Genomic DNA, 18,099 nt, shown 5'->3' on the forward strand with positions numbered 1-18,099 from the left:
GAAACCTTTCATGCGGGGGCCTTGAAGATGGCGGAAGAGTAAGACGCGGAGATCGCCTTCCTCCCCACGGATACACCAGAAATACATCCACACGTGGAACAACTCCTACAGAACTCCTACTGAAGGCTGGCAGAAGACCTCAGACCTCCCAAAAGGCAAGAAACTCCCCACGTAACTGGGTAGGGCAAAAGAAAAAACAGAGACAAAAGAATAAGGACGGCACCTGCACCAGTGGGAGGGAGCTGTGAAGGAGGAAAAGTTTCCACACACTAGGAAGCCCCTCCGCGGGCGGAGACTGCGGGAGGCAGAGGGGGGAGTTTCGGGACCGCGGAGTAGTGCACAGCGACGGGTGCGGAGGGCAAAGCGGGGAGATTCCTGCACAGACGATCGGTGCTGACCGGCACTCACCAGCCCGAGTGGCTTGTCTGCTCACCCGCCGGGGCGGGCGGGGCTGCGAGCTGAGGCTCGGGTTTTGGTTTTGGACGGAGCTCAGGGAGAGGACTGGGGTTGGCGGCTTGAACATAGCCTGAAGGGGTTAGTGCACCACGACTAGCCGGGAGGGAGTTCGGGGAAAAGCCTGCACCGGCCGAAGAGGCAAGAGACTTTTTCTTCCCTCTTTGTCTCCTGGTGCGCGAGGAGAGGGGTCTAAGAGCGCTGCTTAAAGGAACTCCAGAGACGGGCGCGAGCCGCGGCTAAAAGCGCGAACCCCAGAGACGGGCGCGAGCCGCGGCTGAGGGCGCGAGCCCCCGAGACGGGCGCGAGCCGCGGCTGAAAGCGCAAACCCCAGAGACGGGCGCGAGCCGCGGCTACAACCGCGGACCCCAGAGACGGGCGGGAGACGCTAAGGCTGCTGCTGCCGCCACCAAGCGGCCTGTGTGCGAGCACAGGTCACTCTCCACACCCCTCTTCCGCGGAGCCTGTGCAGCCCGCCACTGCCAGGTTCCCGGGATCCAGGGACAACTTCCCCGGGACAGCGCACGGCGGGCCTCAGGCTGGTGCAACGTCACGTTGCCTCTGCCGCCGCAGGCCGGCCCCGCACGCAGTGCCCCTCTTTCCCCCATCCCCCAACCCCCGGCCTGAGTGAGCCGGAGGCCCCGAATCAGCGGCTCCTTTAACCCCGTCCTGTCTGAGCGAAAAAACAGACGCCCTCCAGCGACCTACACGCAGAGGCAGGGCCAAATCCAAAGCTGAGCTCCTGTGAGCTGTGAAAACAAAGAAGAGAAAGGGAAATCTCTCCCAGCAGCCACAGAAGCAGCGGATTAAAGCTCCACAATCAACTTGATATACCCTGCATCTGTGGAATACCTGAATAGACAAGGAATGATCCCAAATTGAAGAGGTGGAATTTAGGAGCGAAATCTATGATTTTTTTCCCTTTTCCTCTTTTTGTGAAGGTGTACGTGTATGCTCCTGTGTGACATCTAGTCTGTATACTCTAGCTTCCACCATTTGTCCTAGGGCTCTATCCGTCCATGACTTTTTTTTAAAAATTCTTTTTCTTAATAATTAAGTTTAATTGTAATAACTTTATTATACTTTACCTTCGTTCTTTCTTTCTTTCCTTCCTTCCCTCCCTCCTTTAGACAACGAATCACCCCAAATTGAGGAGGTGGTCTCAGGGAGCAGGATTTATGATTTTTCCCCCTTTACCTCTTTTTGTGAAGGTGTATGTGTATGCTTCTGTGTAAGATTTTCTCTGTATAGCTTTGCTTCCAACATTTGTCCTAAGGTTCTATCCGTCCCTTTTTTTTTTCTAAATATTTTTTAATTCAATAACTATATTATACTTTATTTTATTTTTACTGTATCATCTTTCTTTCTGTCTTTTTTTCCTTCTTTCCCTCCTTCCTTCCTTCCTCCCTCCCTCCCTCCCTCCCTCCTTTCTTTCCTTCTTTGCTTCTTTCTTCCTTCCTTCCTTTCCTCCTTTCCTTCTTTCTTTCCTCATACTTCTACTAATTCTCTCTACTTTTTCTCCCTTTTATTCTGAGCCGTGTGGATGAAAGGCTCTTGGTGCTCCAGCCAGGAGTCAGGGCTCTGCCTCTGAGGTAGGAGAGCCAACTTCAGGTCACTGGTCAACAAGAGACCTCCCAGCTCCACATAATATTAAACAGCGGAAATCTCCCAGAGACCTCCATCTTAACACCAGCACCCAGCTTCACTCAACGACCAGCAAGCCACAGTGCTGGACAACCTATGCCAAACAACTAGCAAAACAGGAACACAACCCCACCCATTAGCAGAGAGGCTGCCTAAAATCATAATAAGGCCACAGACACCCCAAAACACACCACCAGACGTGAACCTGCCCACTAGAGAGACAAGATCCAGCCTCATCCAGCACAACACAGGCACTAGTCCCCTCCACCAGGAAGCCTACACAACCCACTGAAACAACCTTAGCCACTGGAGACAGACATCAAAAACAACGGGAACTACGAACCTGCAGCCTGCAAAAAGGAGACCCCAAACACAGTAAGATAAGCAAAATGAGAAGACAGAAAAACACACAGCAGATGAAGGAGCAAGATAAAAACCCACCAGACCTAACAAATGAAGAGGAAATAGGCAATCTACCTGAAAAAGAATTCAGAATAATGATAGTAAGGATGATCCGAAATCTTGGAAGTAGAATGGACAAAATGCAAGAAACAGTTAACAAGGACCTACAAGAACTAAAGATGAAACAAGCAACGATGAACAATGCAATAAATGAAATTAAAATCACTCTAGATAGGATCAATAGCAGAATAACTGAGGCAGAAGAACGGATAAGTGACCTGGAAGATAAAGTAGTGGAAATAACTACTGCAGAGCAGAATAAAGAAAAAAGAATGAAAAGAACTGAGGACAGTCTCAGAGACCTCTGGGACAACATGAAACGCACCAACATTCGAATTATAGGGGTTCCAGAAGAAGAAGAAAGAAAGAAAGGGACTGAGAAAATATTTGAAGAGATTATAGTTGAAAACTTCCCTAATATGGGAAAGGATATAGTTAATCAAGTCCAGGAAGCACAGAGGGTCCCATACAGGATAAATACAAGGAGAAACACGCCAAGACACATATTAATCAAACTGTCAAAAATTAAATACAAAGAAAGCATATTAAAAGCAGCAAGGGAAAAACAACAAATAACACACAAGGGAATCCCCATAAGGTTAACAGCTGATCTCTCAGCAGAAACCCTACAAGCCAGAAGGGAGTGGCAGGACATACTGAAAGTGATGAAGGAGAATAGCCTGAAACCAAGACTACTCTACCCAGCAAGGATCTCATTCACATTTGATGGAGAAATTAAAACCTTTACAGACAAGCAAAAGCTGAGAGAGTTCAGCACCACCAAACCAGCTTTACAACAAATGCTAAAGGAACTTCTCTAGACACGAAACACAAGAGAAGGAAATGACCTATAGTAGCGAACCCAAAACAATATATAAAATGGAAATAGGAACATACATATCAATAATTACCTTAAATGTAAATGGACTAAATGCTCCCACCAAAAGACACAGATTGGCTGAATGGATACAAAAACAAGACCCTTATATATGCTGTCTACAAGAGACCCACTTCAGAACTAGAGACACATACAGACTGAAAGTAAGGGGATGGAAAAAGATATTCCATGCAAACGGAAACCAAAAGAAAGCTGGAGTAGCAATTCTCATATCAGACAAAATAGACTTTAAAATAAGGACTATTAAAAGGGACAAAGAAGGACACTACATAATGATCAAGGGATCGATCCAAGAAGAAGATATAACAATTGTAAATATTTATGCACCCAACATAGGAGCACCTCAATACATAAGGCAAATACTAACAACCATAAAAGGGGAGATCAACAGTAACACATTCATAGTAGGGGACTTTAACACCCCACTTTCACCCATGGACAGATCATCCAAAATGAAAATAAATAAGGAAACACAAGCTTTAAATGATACATTAAACAAGATGGACTTAATTGATATTTATAGGACACTCCATCCAAAAACAACAGAATACACATTTTTCTCAAGTGCTCATGGAACATTCTCCAGGATAGATCATATCTTGGGTCACAAATCAAGCCTTGGTAAATTTAAGAAAACTGAAATTGTATCAAGTATCTTTTCCGACCACAACGCCATGAGACTAGATATCAATTACAGGAAAAGATCTGTAAAAAATACAAACACATGGAGGCTAAACAATACACTACTTAATAATGAAGTGATCACTGAAGAAATCAAAGAGGAAATAAAAAAATACCTAGAAACAAATGACAATGGAGACACAACGACCCAAAACCTATGGGATGCAGCAAAAGCAGTTCTAAGGGGGAAGTTTATAGCAATACAAGCCCACCTTAAGAAGCAGGAAACATCTCGAATAAACAGCCTAACCTTGCACCTCAAGCAATTAGAGAAAGAAGAACAAAAAAACCCCAAAGCTAGCAGAAGGAAAGAAATCATAAAAATCAGATCAGAAATAAATGAAAAAGAAATGAAGGAAACAATAGCAAAGATCAATAAAACTAAAAGCTGGTTCTTTGAGAAGATAAACAAAATAGATAAACCACTAGCCAGACTCATCAAGAAAAAAAGGGAGAAGACTCAAATCAATAGAATTAGAAATGAAAAAGGAGAAGTAACAACTGACACTGCAGAAATAAAAAAAACATGAGAGATTACTACAAGCAACTCTATGCCAATAAAATGGACAATCTGGAAGAAATGGACAAATTCTTAGAAATGCACAACCTGCCAAGACTGAATCAGGAAGAAATAGAAAATATGAACAGACCAATCACAAGCACTGAAATTGAAACTGTGATTAAAAACCTTCCAACAAACAAAAGCCCAGGACCAGATGGCTTCACAGGTGAATTCTATCAAACGTTTAGAGAAGAGCTAACACCTATCCTTCTCAAACTCTTCCAAAATATAGCAGAGGGAGGAACACTCCCAAATTCCTTCTACGAAGCCACCATCACCTTGATACCAAAACCAGACAAGGATGTCACAAAGAAAGAAAACTACAGGCCAATATCACTGATGAACATAGATGCAAAAATCCTCAACAAAATACTAGCAAACAGAATGCAACAGCACATTAAAAGGATCATACACCATGATCAAGTGGGGTTTATTCCAGGAATGCAAGGATTCTTCAATATACGCAAATCTATCAATGTGATAAAGCATATTAACAAATTGAAGGAGAAAAACCATATGATCATCTCAATAGATGCAGAGAAAGCTTTTGACAAAATTCAACACCCATTTATGATAAAAACCCTCCAGAAAGTAGGCATAGAGGGAACTTTCCTAAACATAATAAAAGCCATATATGACAAGCCCACAGCAAACATCATCCTCAATGGTGAAAAACTGAAAGCATTTCCACTAAGATCAGGAACAAGACAAGGTTGCCCACTCTCACCACTCTTATTCAACATAGTTTTGGAAGTTTTAGCCACAGCAATCAGAGAAGAAAAGGAAATAAAAGGAATCCAAATCGGAAAAGAAGAAGTAAAGCTGTCACTGTTTGCAGATGACATGATACTATACATAGAGAATCCTAAAGATGCTACCAGAAAACTACTAGAGCTAATCAATGAATTTGGTAAAGTAGCAGGATACAAAATTAATGCACAGAAATCTCTGGCATTCCTATATACTAATGATGAAAAATCTGAAAGTGAAATCAAGAAAACACTCCCATTTACCATTGCAACAAAAAGAATAAAATATCTAGGAATAAACCTACCTAAGGATACGAAAGACCTGTATGCAGAAAATTATAAGACACTGATGAAAGAAATTAAAGATGATACAAATAGATGGAGAGATATACCATGTTCTTGGATGGGAAGAATCAACATTGTGAAAATGACTCTACTACCCAAAGCAATCTACAGATTCAATGCAATCCCTATCAAACTACCACTGGCATTTTTCACAGAACTAGAACAAAAAATTTCGCAATTTGTGTGGAAACACAAAAGACCCCGAATAGCCAAAGCAATCTTGAGAACGAAAAAAGGAGCTGGAGGAATAAGGCTCCCTGACTTCAGACTATATTACAAAGCAACAGTAATCAAGACAGTATGGTACTGGCACAAAAACAGAAAGATAGATCAGTGGAACAGGATAGAAAGCCCAGAGATAAACCCACGCACATATGGACACCTTATCTTTGATAAAGGAGGCAGGAATGTACAGTGGAGAAAGGACAGCCTCTTCAATAAATGGTGCTGGGAAAACTGGACAGGTACATGTAAAAGCATGAGATTAGATCACTCCCTAACACCATACACAAAAATAAGCTCAAAATGGATTAAAGACCTAAATGTAAGGCCAGAAACTATCAAACTCTTAGAAGAAAACATAGGAAGAACACTCTATGACATAAATCACAGCAAGATCCTTTCTGACCCACCTCCTAGAGTAATGGAAATAAAAACAAAAATAAACAAATGGGACCTAATGAAACTTCAAAGCTTTTGCACAGCAAAGGAAACCATAACCAAGACCAAAAGACAACCCTCAGAATGGGAGAAAACATTTGCAAACGAAGCAACTGACAAAGGATTAATCTCCAAAATTTACAAGCAGCTCATGCAGCTCAATAACAAAAAATCAAACAACCCCATCCAAAAATGGGCAGAAGACCTAAATAGACATTTCTCCAAAGAAGATATACAGAATGCCAACAAACACATGAAAGAATGCTCAACATCATTAATCATTAGAGAAATGCAAATCAAAACTACAATGAGATATCATCTCACACCAGTCAGAATGGCCATCATCAAAAAATCAAGAAACAATAAATGCTGGAGAGGGTGTGGAGAAAAGGGGACACTCTTGCACTGCTGGTGGGAATGTGAATTGGTTCAGCCACTGTGGAGAACAGTATGGAGGTTCCTTAAAAAACTACAAATAGAATTACCATATGACCCAGCAATCCCACTACTTGGCATATACCCTGAGAAAACCAAAATTCAACGAGAGTCATGTACCAAAATGTTCATTGCAGCTCTATTTACAATAGCCAGGACATGGAAACAACCTAAGCGCCCATCATCGGATGAATGGATAAAGAAGATGTGGCACATATACACAATGGAATATTACTCAGCCTTAAAAAGAAATGAAATTGAGCTATTTGTAATGAGATGGATAGACCTAGAATCTGTCATACAGAGTGAAGTAAGTCAGAAAGAAAAAGACAAATACCGTATGCTAACACATATATATGGAATTTAAGGGAAAAAAATGTCATGAAGAACCTAGGGGTAAGATAGGAATAAAGACGCAGACCTACTGGAGAACGGACTTAAGGATATGGGGAGGGGGAAGGGTGAGTTTTGACAGGGCGAGAGAGAGTCATGGACATATACACACTAACAAACGTAGTAAGGTAGATAGCTGGGGGGAAGCAGCCGCAAGGCACAGGGATATTAGCTCGGTGCTTTGTGACAGCCTGGAAGGGTGGGATGGGGAGAGTGGGAGGGAGGGAGACGCAAGAGGGAAGACATATGGGAACATATGTATATGTATAGCTGATTCACTTTGTTGTAAAGCAGAAACTAACACACCATTGTAAAGCAATTATACCCCAATGGAGATGTTTAAAAAAAAAATAAAAAAAAAAAAAAAACCTTTCATGCATGTTGAAAGAAAATCATTGACTATTTCAGAAAGAATACAGAGCTCTATTTTCACTGACCTACTTATAATTCTGAATAAGAAAATACCCTACTGGTAGAGCTCATTTCACATTATAGGAAAAGATTTAATAACGACCACCGACTAAAAGGAGACTCAAATAGCACCCAGAACATTACCCCAGGGTTAGACAGAAGTTTGATATTAAAAGGTTACAGTCTATAATGGTTAATACAAGTCATTAACACAGCTTATAAATGAAACATATCTTCTATCAACCAATTTCTCAGTCCCACAGACATCAGTTGACTGCTTTTTATAATTCTTCTCTTTGGGCTCCATCCCCATATTCTGCCTACAACTGCCCTGCTTATTTCAAACTGTATAATAATACAACCACAGTTAGCTGTAACGCTGTGGAAATATTGCTGGAAATGGCACTAAGAAAATGTGTTCAATCCCAGCTTGCTTCTTTAGTGGTACATGGACATGAACAAATCATTTTAGTTCTATGAACCTCTATGAGTAAGGATATCTACCTTATAGAGTTGGTGTGAGGATTAAACAGAAACTATGCTACAAATTTGCCCCCAATACTGTAAGAACTCTCTGAGTGTGAGTTCCCTACCCATTTTGGATGTCCACAGAGACAAGAGTGTTCGTAATGAATGGTTAATCTATGCACATCTTTACTATCAACAGTCTAAATAAAGAGTTAAGTTATAAAACAAGCAAAAAGCAAACATAAAAATCAAAAAATAGAAATTAATGAGCCCTTGAAAGATAGAAACTATAAAATAAGCAGTGCTAATAGTTCATTCCTTAATATAAACAAAATGCTTTTTCTATACAGTCTCTATAAGCACATAAAGTCATACTTAAGAATTCTTATAAATATTTTACAAAGGTAAGAAGTCACTGTTGACATTAACAAGGCCTTTTTGTAGCTCTCAAGAATTTCTAGATGCTGAGTGCAACAGATGTGACTAAACAGGCACAAGAACATTTGTAATAAGCAGCATGCCCACCTACAATGAACTGCCTCACTTTCTCAATGTGACCCATAAAAAAACATTTTTTCTTCCACTTTTTTCCATGGATGCGCATTTCTACCTGAGGACTACTGCATCCTCCCACGCCCCCGTACTGAACATTCCGGAACAAACAAGTGCAGAAATTCATTTATATTACTGATAGCATTGGTAACCTTGTGCTATGACGCTAATGTGAAAGGGCAGGATGGTAGAGGGCTCTCAAATAAAAGCCGTAAATGATAAAATTCACTCAGCGAATTTTAAGACAGAATTTATTTTAATCATCTGCTTAAAGTCAGACGATGTCTGTCGATCACACAGAGTCCACAGGGTACCGAGGACTGAGAGGGCCTCCTCTGCTCTACAGCATGCACCTGAGCACCGTCTCCTACACAGATGTTCACCCTCCTAACCTAGTCCTTCACAGTCACCTTACAGGAGCCTCCACATTCTTCCCCTGCTGCCCTCACACCCCCCATCCCCCGCCGGCCCTTCAGGGCTCTCAGCTTCTTCGTTCCCTCCCCTTTTGGTTTAACTTCTGATGACCAGGCCCCTGGGATTATCAGATGGAGTAGGGAGGAAGGAGAGGGTAAATTTTGATTCTTGGGAAGAAGCGGAAAGGGCAGGAGAGTTTCTACCATTGTCTGACTTTTGGAAGGTTATCTAAAAATTAAGGAGACATATTTAATGAGAGTATTGACAAAACTGATTGTCTCTTCAAACTCCTCATGGTTAAAAAAAAGAAAACAAACGGAAAAGCTCTGTCTTCTTACCTAAATATGATGATTTACATAACCAAATAAAATGGGTCTTACAGGTTTCAGGGTAAGGAGTGTGTGTGTGTGTGTGTGTGTGTGTGTGTGTGTGTGTGTGTGTGTGTAGAAAAAGGGAGAAAGAGAGGGGTGATAACCCATCTAAACAGTTCAAAACTAACTGTAAGAAATAATAGCAGTAATCATACATGTACACAAAGTCTCTCTGTGTTGATCATACTTTTTATTTATCTCTCCAGATCCCCTAATTTTAACTTCTTGAATGTCTCATGAATCAGATATGAATCAGAAAATTATATGTTAATTCAATGAAAGACAATTGTTTGAAGTGTAGACAAATAACTAGCTTGCTAGATGAAAACTAGTTGATCTTCCCTGATCCATTACTGCATATTATAGATGTCATCCTATTTTATTAGTGAATTTGACAACGATTATGATTTCCAAGAGCCTCACTTTTCCATCTGCATATTTCAAAGTTTAATTTTAATTTTTAAGGTAAGGATTTTTTAAAAATTCAATCTTTTATAGGGTTTCAAAGATCTTCATTCAAAGTGTTTTAAAATGATCATTCTTATACATAAGATTTGCATATTTCTTTATTAGATATAAAATAATTTAAATTTAACTTGGCTTATAATACTTAGGTTACTTAGGCTTTGGGTTAGTTCTCTTTTATACATGAAGCTACTTTTATAACCAAAATGACAGGTCAGGGAGGTGCTTAGAAGGCTGCCTTTTGGTTGGCAAGTAATAAATAACCTTCTCCTAAAGGCAGTGGACTAACTCCTCTGAGCTTCCCCAATCACGTGCTCTTATAAAATATACTATTTCTACTTGATCAGTTTGCTTTCCTGATCTTTTCCCTCTCTAATTTGAATGTTTCACTGAAATTATCCAAAGCTAATCATTTTTTCTGGTCTCAGAAATATCTGATGTCCTTTACTAGTGAGAGTTCTATAAGCACCAAGTAAAGAAAATTACCAGGTGTCCTTCAAGTGGGCAATAAGGAAGAGGAGTTGAATCCAAATCTCAGGGAGTCTCTTTCAGTTAGCAGTACTTAATTTCCTGTAGCACTAATTATATTGCATTTTAGTGAAGACACTATAATGTCTTGTCAATGGTCCCAACAGGACAGCCACACCCTTTGTAAATCTTTTAATGCTTGTCACTGCATTATTTGTGAATAGGGACCAGAAGTGTTTTTTAAATGGGAAATGTGATTTTGCCAACACTGAGAAGATCCATCAGTCTTGACTTCCTGTCTTGTAGAGGTAAAACTAAGGGATAATAATTGATTTCATACTATGGGAAATGTCCCTGGTTTCTCTAGACCATGTAATTCCCCAAAATTTTATAAACCAGGCTAGGGTTTGAATTTTACCTGTGTTTTTCAGTCAACCTCTATTTGTCTTATGAGTCACTGAGATCCTCACCTACTTCTGTGCTTCTTCCTTGTGGAGGCCGTTACCATGGTATCATTAATGTAGTGCGCTACCTTGCACTTAATGATATTACAAACACATGGCATCTATTCCAATTAAGTAACAACAGTGTAAGCACTGAGTATTGTCTCGGCACCAGAGCAGCACTACAATCTCCAAGCATCTACACTACATTTTCTTCATACTCTAGCCGAAAAAGAACTTTGAGCATGCGTCAATCCATAATGATCTTACTCTTTACTAAATTCCCATTTCCTCTGCCTCTACCAGCCATTTCAGCAAATACATTTTGAGGATCATAATTCTGTCTCCCCAGTTAGATGCAGGCTCATTGAGGAAGGAAGCCTTTTCCTACTCTTCTTTTATGGTTGAAGCACTGACTGATATATGAGGAATTTTACCCATCAGATAATAACCATTTATTTAGAAATTCTGTCAGGCCCCTTCCGAAGAGTGGTGAAAACATAAGTCAGAGAAAAAAGGATCAGACAAGAAAACAGAATCACTAATGGACTCCACATATCAAAAATATGACAAATCTTCCATCTAGAAAAATAAATACATATTTATAATTATTATGCTGGCTATTTTGTAATCTTCAAAATAGCTAATGATTGGTCACTGGAAGAGAGACTGCCAGCTCATCATCAAACCTATTTCCTCTTCTTCCTTGGGATACAGCTAAATGATGTTTCCCAACATCCCTTGTAATAGTGTGGAGGCAAATGACTAGTTTCTAGCCAATGGTATTTTGTAGGAAGTGACGAAAGCTACTTTCAAGTCTGGCCTATAAAGAAATCTTCCTTATAATTATAATCCATATTCCTTCCCTCTTCACTATATTGATGCAAATATGCATGGTGATCTTTGAAACCATGTGGTAAAGATATAAGATTCACAAAATGGAAGTAATATAAATTCTCTCACTTGAAGAAGAGCCACTCTGATTAGAAACATCCATCTACCCTTCACATGAAAAGGAAATTAACAATTATGATAAGCTATGTGTCTGAGCTTACTTAACTGTAAACAGAGTTAAAAATATAAAGTCAGTCATCCTTCCTTTTTGCAAAAGGTATCATATTGAAAGAAGAGGAGGAAGAAATGTCACTACCCAGCCTCTAACCTCACCTCACCCATGACACCAGATTGGTGTACCGCAGAAGTTATAGGGCTCTCTCATGTCATTACGTAAGGTGTATCTCAGAAATAAGACTCCATGCCATTATACATGCACATCAAATTAGATATAGAGACTAAATTCCAAATTGATGAAGCAGTCACTTCCACAAATTATATATACACACACACACACACACATACATATATATACACATATACATATATACTATCATATATTATATAACATATCTCTATATAGGTACATAATATATTATATTTAACTATATTTTCTATAATGTATATCTATACATTTAACTATCATTAATAATATAGTTTATAAATTAAAATTACATCTCATACATTAAATTTTTTCAAGTAGTTAATAAGAAAAAATATGGTTTAGTACTCATTCTGTATTAATTGACACTTTACTATAGAAGGTTTATGGCTTCTTAAATATTTCTTTTGCTAGAACAATCTATCACTAATTCCTATGTTTTATATTATGGATATTATAACAGAAGTTCTAGTAGAAACTGTCAATATTATTGATCAATTATATAGGCTTGATATTTTGCTCATTTCTACATAATTCCAAAATATGCTTTAAAAAGCAAGAAGTGAGCCAATATGCTCATTACACACATACTTAACTATTTCAGAAGCACTTGGAGTATAATGGCTATATTACCCCGTTGTTTTCAGAACGTCAGTCTTGTTTCAGCCCCTAGCACACAGTAGATGCTAAATACGAGGATATAGTCATGATGATACCATAAAGATATGTTTAAAAGTTGTAAAATAATGGGAACTTTATCTTTTACAAATATTATAGTACAGACATAATCTTTGGAAATGAGCACAATAATTTTAACTATACAACAAATGCACTACTTAATTCACTCTCAAAACAAGTATTTTTGATTATTTTGACTTGCAACACCTAACACACATGTATTTAAAATTTTCTTATGGGGAACTCTTACAAGGTCATTTGTACAAGCAGAATAGAAATCATCGGTAAAATAAACAGTTTAAATGCCTTAATCTTAACTTAGAAAAAGAGAATTTCACTAAACAGAAATTAAATTATTGTTAATTGGCCCTACACCAGTATTTGCAATAGTGTGTTGAATTTAGAAAACTCAGTGAAGAAATTAATGGCACATTTTATCAGAAACTACATTGTTTGAGATGTCGACTTGAAATATTCTGCCCTAAAATAGCAATGTTATGTTTGACTGAATCTCTACTCAGTGACACAAAAACACAGCCCTAACATTACTCTTCTTTGCTTTCACAGAGTTTAAGCTTCTCCATGAGGCAAAAACACATGACTGGCCTAACAGATGACTCTGAGTTGCCTTAATGCCTTTGGAATTCTAGCTATTAATCTAAGCTTACTATAACTAAGCATATAATTTAATAAAATGTAATTCAATTGGACAATGAATATATTCAATATCATTTGCCACAAGTGCTCACTAAATATATTAATATTCATCAACAATTTTTCTGGAAAAATAAAGATGCTCCTGAAACTCTTATTCTCCTCAATTTAACCTGAATTCCTGGTCTTTATCATTTAGCTTTTTGACTACATCTTTTATAAATGACAATCATAGGACTTCAAAGGAAAAACGAGGATGAGATATGAGCTTCACATCAGCTTTGGATATATAACATGCACATTAATGGTGGTTACTAATAAGTCTTAACATGCTGCCCATGTGTGTATCTCTGAACAGCCCAATTCTTTTTTTTTCTTTTCCATTATGGTTTATTACAGGATACTGAATATAGTTCTGTGTGCTATACAGTAGGACCTTGCTGTTTATCCCTTCTATATATAATAGTTTGCATCTGCTAACCCCATAAGGCAAAATTACTGTGTAAAATTTAATTTCCATCAAAGAAATCCTAGAAATAATTTCTGTAGGGGGCCAAGGAGTGTTGCACATGTATTTTGACACTGATTCCTGACCTATGCTGTGAACAACTTTGTTAGAGTATGGCATTTTAACCATTCCACAATGTTTGGTCAAAGAGCAAAGACAAGTATGTTTTTCTTTTTACACTTTGCACCCGACTCCTACATTAGAAAACACCTACAAGCTGAGGAATGATGTCAATATGTGCGGTAGAATATACTACTGGTGGTCTATTGCTAGGCTTTCACAACTAATAGAGATTGCCATTTCAGCTTTTCCTCTTTCTTCAATGCTTGGAATTCTTGTTTCACAGGATTACTCATAAAACTGATCGGACACTTGGTAATAATGAAGGCATGGTGTAAATTATGTCCCAGTCTACTAAGATGATTATGAATAAGATATTAATTTCAGTATTTTTCATCTACTTTAAGATTTCTATCTTTGATGCATTTATTTATTAAACTAGCATTGATAGTCTGGACTCTCCTGGTTATATACGTTTGTTATACATATTTTATAGATGAGGGACTGAGACCCAGACAAATAAAGGCACCTGCTCACTGAGGCAAAGCTGGTATATTTTATGACTCAAAATACAACACTCTCTCCATTCTCCAGCCTTCTTCTTTAGAATGTGAGCAGTACTTAAAAAATACAAACATTCTGGAACCAAATTGATTTGACTTCAAAACCTGAAATTGCCACCTACAAGCTACATAATTTTTTAAAGTTTTGAATCTCCATAAGCCTGTGTTTCCTCATCCTGAAGAAGAGGAATAAAAGTAATAATTTAATAATATTTTTCAAGAATGAGAGCTAATATATGCATGGCACTAAGGGAAATAACAGGTGCTCACAAATAGTAGCTAATGAAAATATTGGAGGTAGGTTATATTTATTCATTTTAGTGGCAGTACTGGCGAATTACTAGACTGAGAGTAAATAAGTCAGATGTCTAGTCCTACTTCATTTAAAAAACAGCTAAATGGCTCTCTAGAAATCTCTCAGGTCAGTATTGGAAGAAAGACAAAAACTTGTCTTCTGATAAGTGAGACAAACAATAAACAAGTAAAAAATGAATAAGTAATAAAAATGTCAGGCAATGTTTAGTACTATGAAGAAGATTTAGTCTTAAAAAAAGAGAGAGTAATGAATGATGGGTTTAGGGATAGAGAGGTCTATTTTAGGTGGGGTTTTTAGGCAAGCCCTCTCCGAAGTGGTAACATCGGAACAGAGACCTGAAAGACATGACACAGCAAGTCACACAAACACCTGGGGAAATGGCAGAGGGAATAGTAAGTGTAAGAAACAAAGTAGTGAATAAAAGAGTTTACGAGGGAGGGCAGTGAGAGTGAAGGTTGTCAGAGATTGGAGGGGCCAGATCATGAAGGTTTCTGTATGCACTTAGGGTTTTATTCTAGGTATGTCTGGAAATCACTGACAGATTTCGTTTTCATCAGGTTATCAGTAATAAAAAGCTCTCTCAGGCTGCTGAGTGAAAAATAAATTCTCGCGTGGAAAATAAACTCCTGTGACATTAAGTATGGCGGGTGAGGGGATAAATTAGGTTTTTGCCATAGGGCAGGTTAAATTTTTCCCTTTGCCTATAAATTGTAACCTGGATAAAATACGTGCTTTAAACTTATAGGAAAGTAGAAAAATCCCGTTGTATATTTCCAAAATCTAATGATTCATACCTTAAAGCGATCTAGTATGGCCAACTGGCAGTTAAGACATCATTAGCTCAGTCCAGTATACTCAGCATTGGCTGTAACCAGTTCTCTGCCTGCTGGTCTATTAAAATGTGATGAAAATTATGTACTGTAAGGCACCAGGACTTTTCAGTTCCGACATTCTAGGTATAATAGGTTATTTTCTTAATAATTCTTCCTTTCCCAAAGGACCTCTTCCTTTTCCCATTTACCTGTCGCACAACTTCTTACTTACTTATTTGATAAAGTGATAAAAAGCAAAAATTGGTGCTATCTGTTAATCTGGCTCAACTGTCAAACATAGTTTTGGATATTTACCTGGTGACTTTTGAGGTAACTTGACTTACTCTTTTATTTTTGTTCCTGTAACCGTGCAGTAACAGACAAACAACACAAATTATTAATATAAACATTGAGCCTGGTGATTTAAGATCAAATTTTATGGTGAGAGAACTGCCTGTTAAATATATTGGTATATTCTTAGTCTATAACCTCCTGGAGTAGAGTCATTTTAGAATATAATAATAAAATCCCCAGCTTGTGTTTTGTGATTCTAATACATTCAGGCTTTGGTTGCTGACTCAAAGAGTATGGGGATTATTTGCTGTATGTATTTTAATATAATTTTAATGATAAAACCAATTTCCACGTGATTTTAGATAGTTCCAACTGACTGATATGACAATATTTAAAATTACCCAACAACTTATAGGTATCTTCTAATAGAAACTATTAACTCTGCCAATTTATACAAAATAAAAAGATAGGTTAAGAGATATGAAGTACAGAACGAGAACATATGCCTAATCATAGGCCCAGAAGAAGTAAACAGAGTATGGAGATGAGGCAAAATTGGAAGAGAAAAACTACTAAAATATTTCCAGAATGGACAAATTCATGAATCTACAAATATGTAAAGCAAAATGTAGACTAAGTAGAATAAATAAAAACAGATCCATTTCTATACACAACCTGTGAAAGCAGAGACAAAAAGTCAGAGAAAGAGAAGACAGCTAACTTACAAAGAAACACCTTAAGAATGATAGCAGACTTCTGAGGAACCTCAGTGTCAATGAGAAAACAGCACAGGAACATCTTCAAAATTATCACTCAGGAACTAAAGTGACATAAGCCATTTGGAGATAGACAACAAGGTCCTACTGTATAGCAAAGGAACAATATTCAATATCCTATAATAAACCATAATGGAAAAGAATATGAAAGAGAATATGTATATATATATGTATAACTGAATCACTTTGCTGTACACCAGAAATTAACACAACATTGTAAATCAACTATACTTCAATTTAAAAAAAGATTTTTAAAAAAGAATACATAACATTGACACAGGGATAGTCAAATTCGCCAACAGAACAGAAGAGCAATGCCAGAAATAAATCCATTCATACATGAAAACCTGAAAGGGTGATACTGCAGATGACTTGGGAAAGGATGGCTCCAGCTATAAATGGTACTCAGAAAAATCGGGTTTTGATGTGGAACAAAAAGTTGAACTGAGGTTCCTATTCACATCAAGCACGAGACCTAATTCCACATGCATTATAAAGAGTGAAATGTGAAAGGCAATATTTAAAGCTTTTTATGTTGGAGACAACATTAAAAAATAGTTCATTGCTTGTGGAATGGTAACAAGACATGGAAGCTACTAACAATAAAATAAAAGATTGATACCATGACATTAAAATACTAATCCTCAGAAAACTGTGTCAAGAATGCAAAACTTAAGCCATAAATTAGAATAAGATATTTTCAATATATTTAACAGAAGATTAGAAGACAGAATACATAAAGAAGTCCTATATAGCAAACAGACAAAAAACCTAATTAAAAAAATTGGCAATATGCATGAAAAAAATGTCCAATAAAAGAAACAGGTGGGATAAAAGCACAAGAACAGTATTAAAACATATTAGTTATTAACATGAATGAAATATCTATCTCTATAATGTTAATTAAGTCTATTATTACCAAGTGTTAGCAAGTTTGTGAACCAGGAAGAAATCTTAAGCACTACTGGTGGGAATATAAATTGATACAACCACTTTGGAAAACAACTTAAAACTAACATAAATATTCACAAATCCTATGACTAGCAATCCATTTCCTAGGTATTTACCACAAGAAATTCTTATATATGTTTAAAAAGAAACATTTACAAGCCTCTTTACAGCAGTTTTGTTCATAAGACAAAAAATTAAATTAAAAATCCTGGAAAATAACCCAAATGTTCACTAACAGGAGAATGGATAGAGTATATTCTTACAATGATATATCAAACTGACATTAAAAAAATAAAATAGAATATTGTTACATACAACAACTTGAATACATAGTATTAGTGGGGAAAAAAAGTTTGGTCACTGAAGCCTACTTAAATAGTAATGATGATAGATAGCA

The sequence above is a fragment of the Phocoena sinus genome, chromosome 6 (genome assembly GCF_008692025.1).
Source record: "Phocoena sinus isolate mPhoSin1 chromosome 6, mPhoSin1.pri, whole genome shotgun sequence".
NCBI classification, from domain to species: domain Eukaryota; kingdom Metazoa; phylum Chordata; class Mammalia; order Artiodactyla; family Phocoenidae; genus Phocoena; species Phocoena sinus.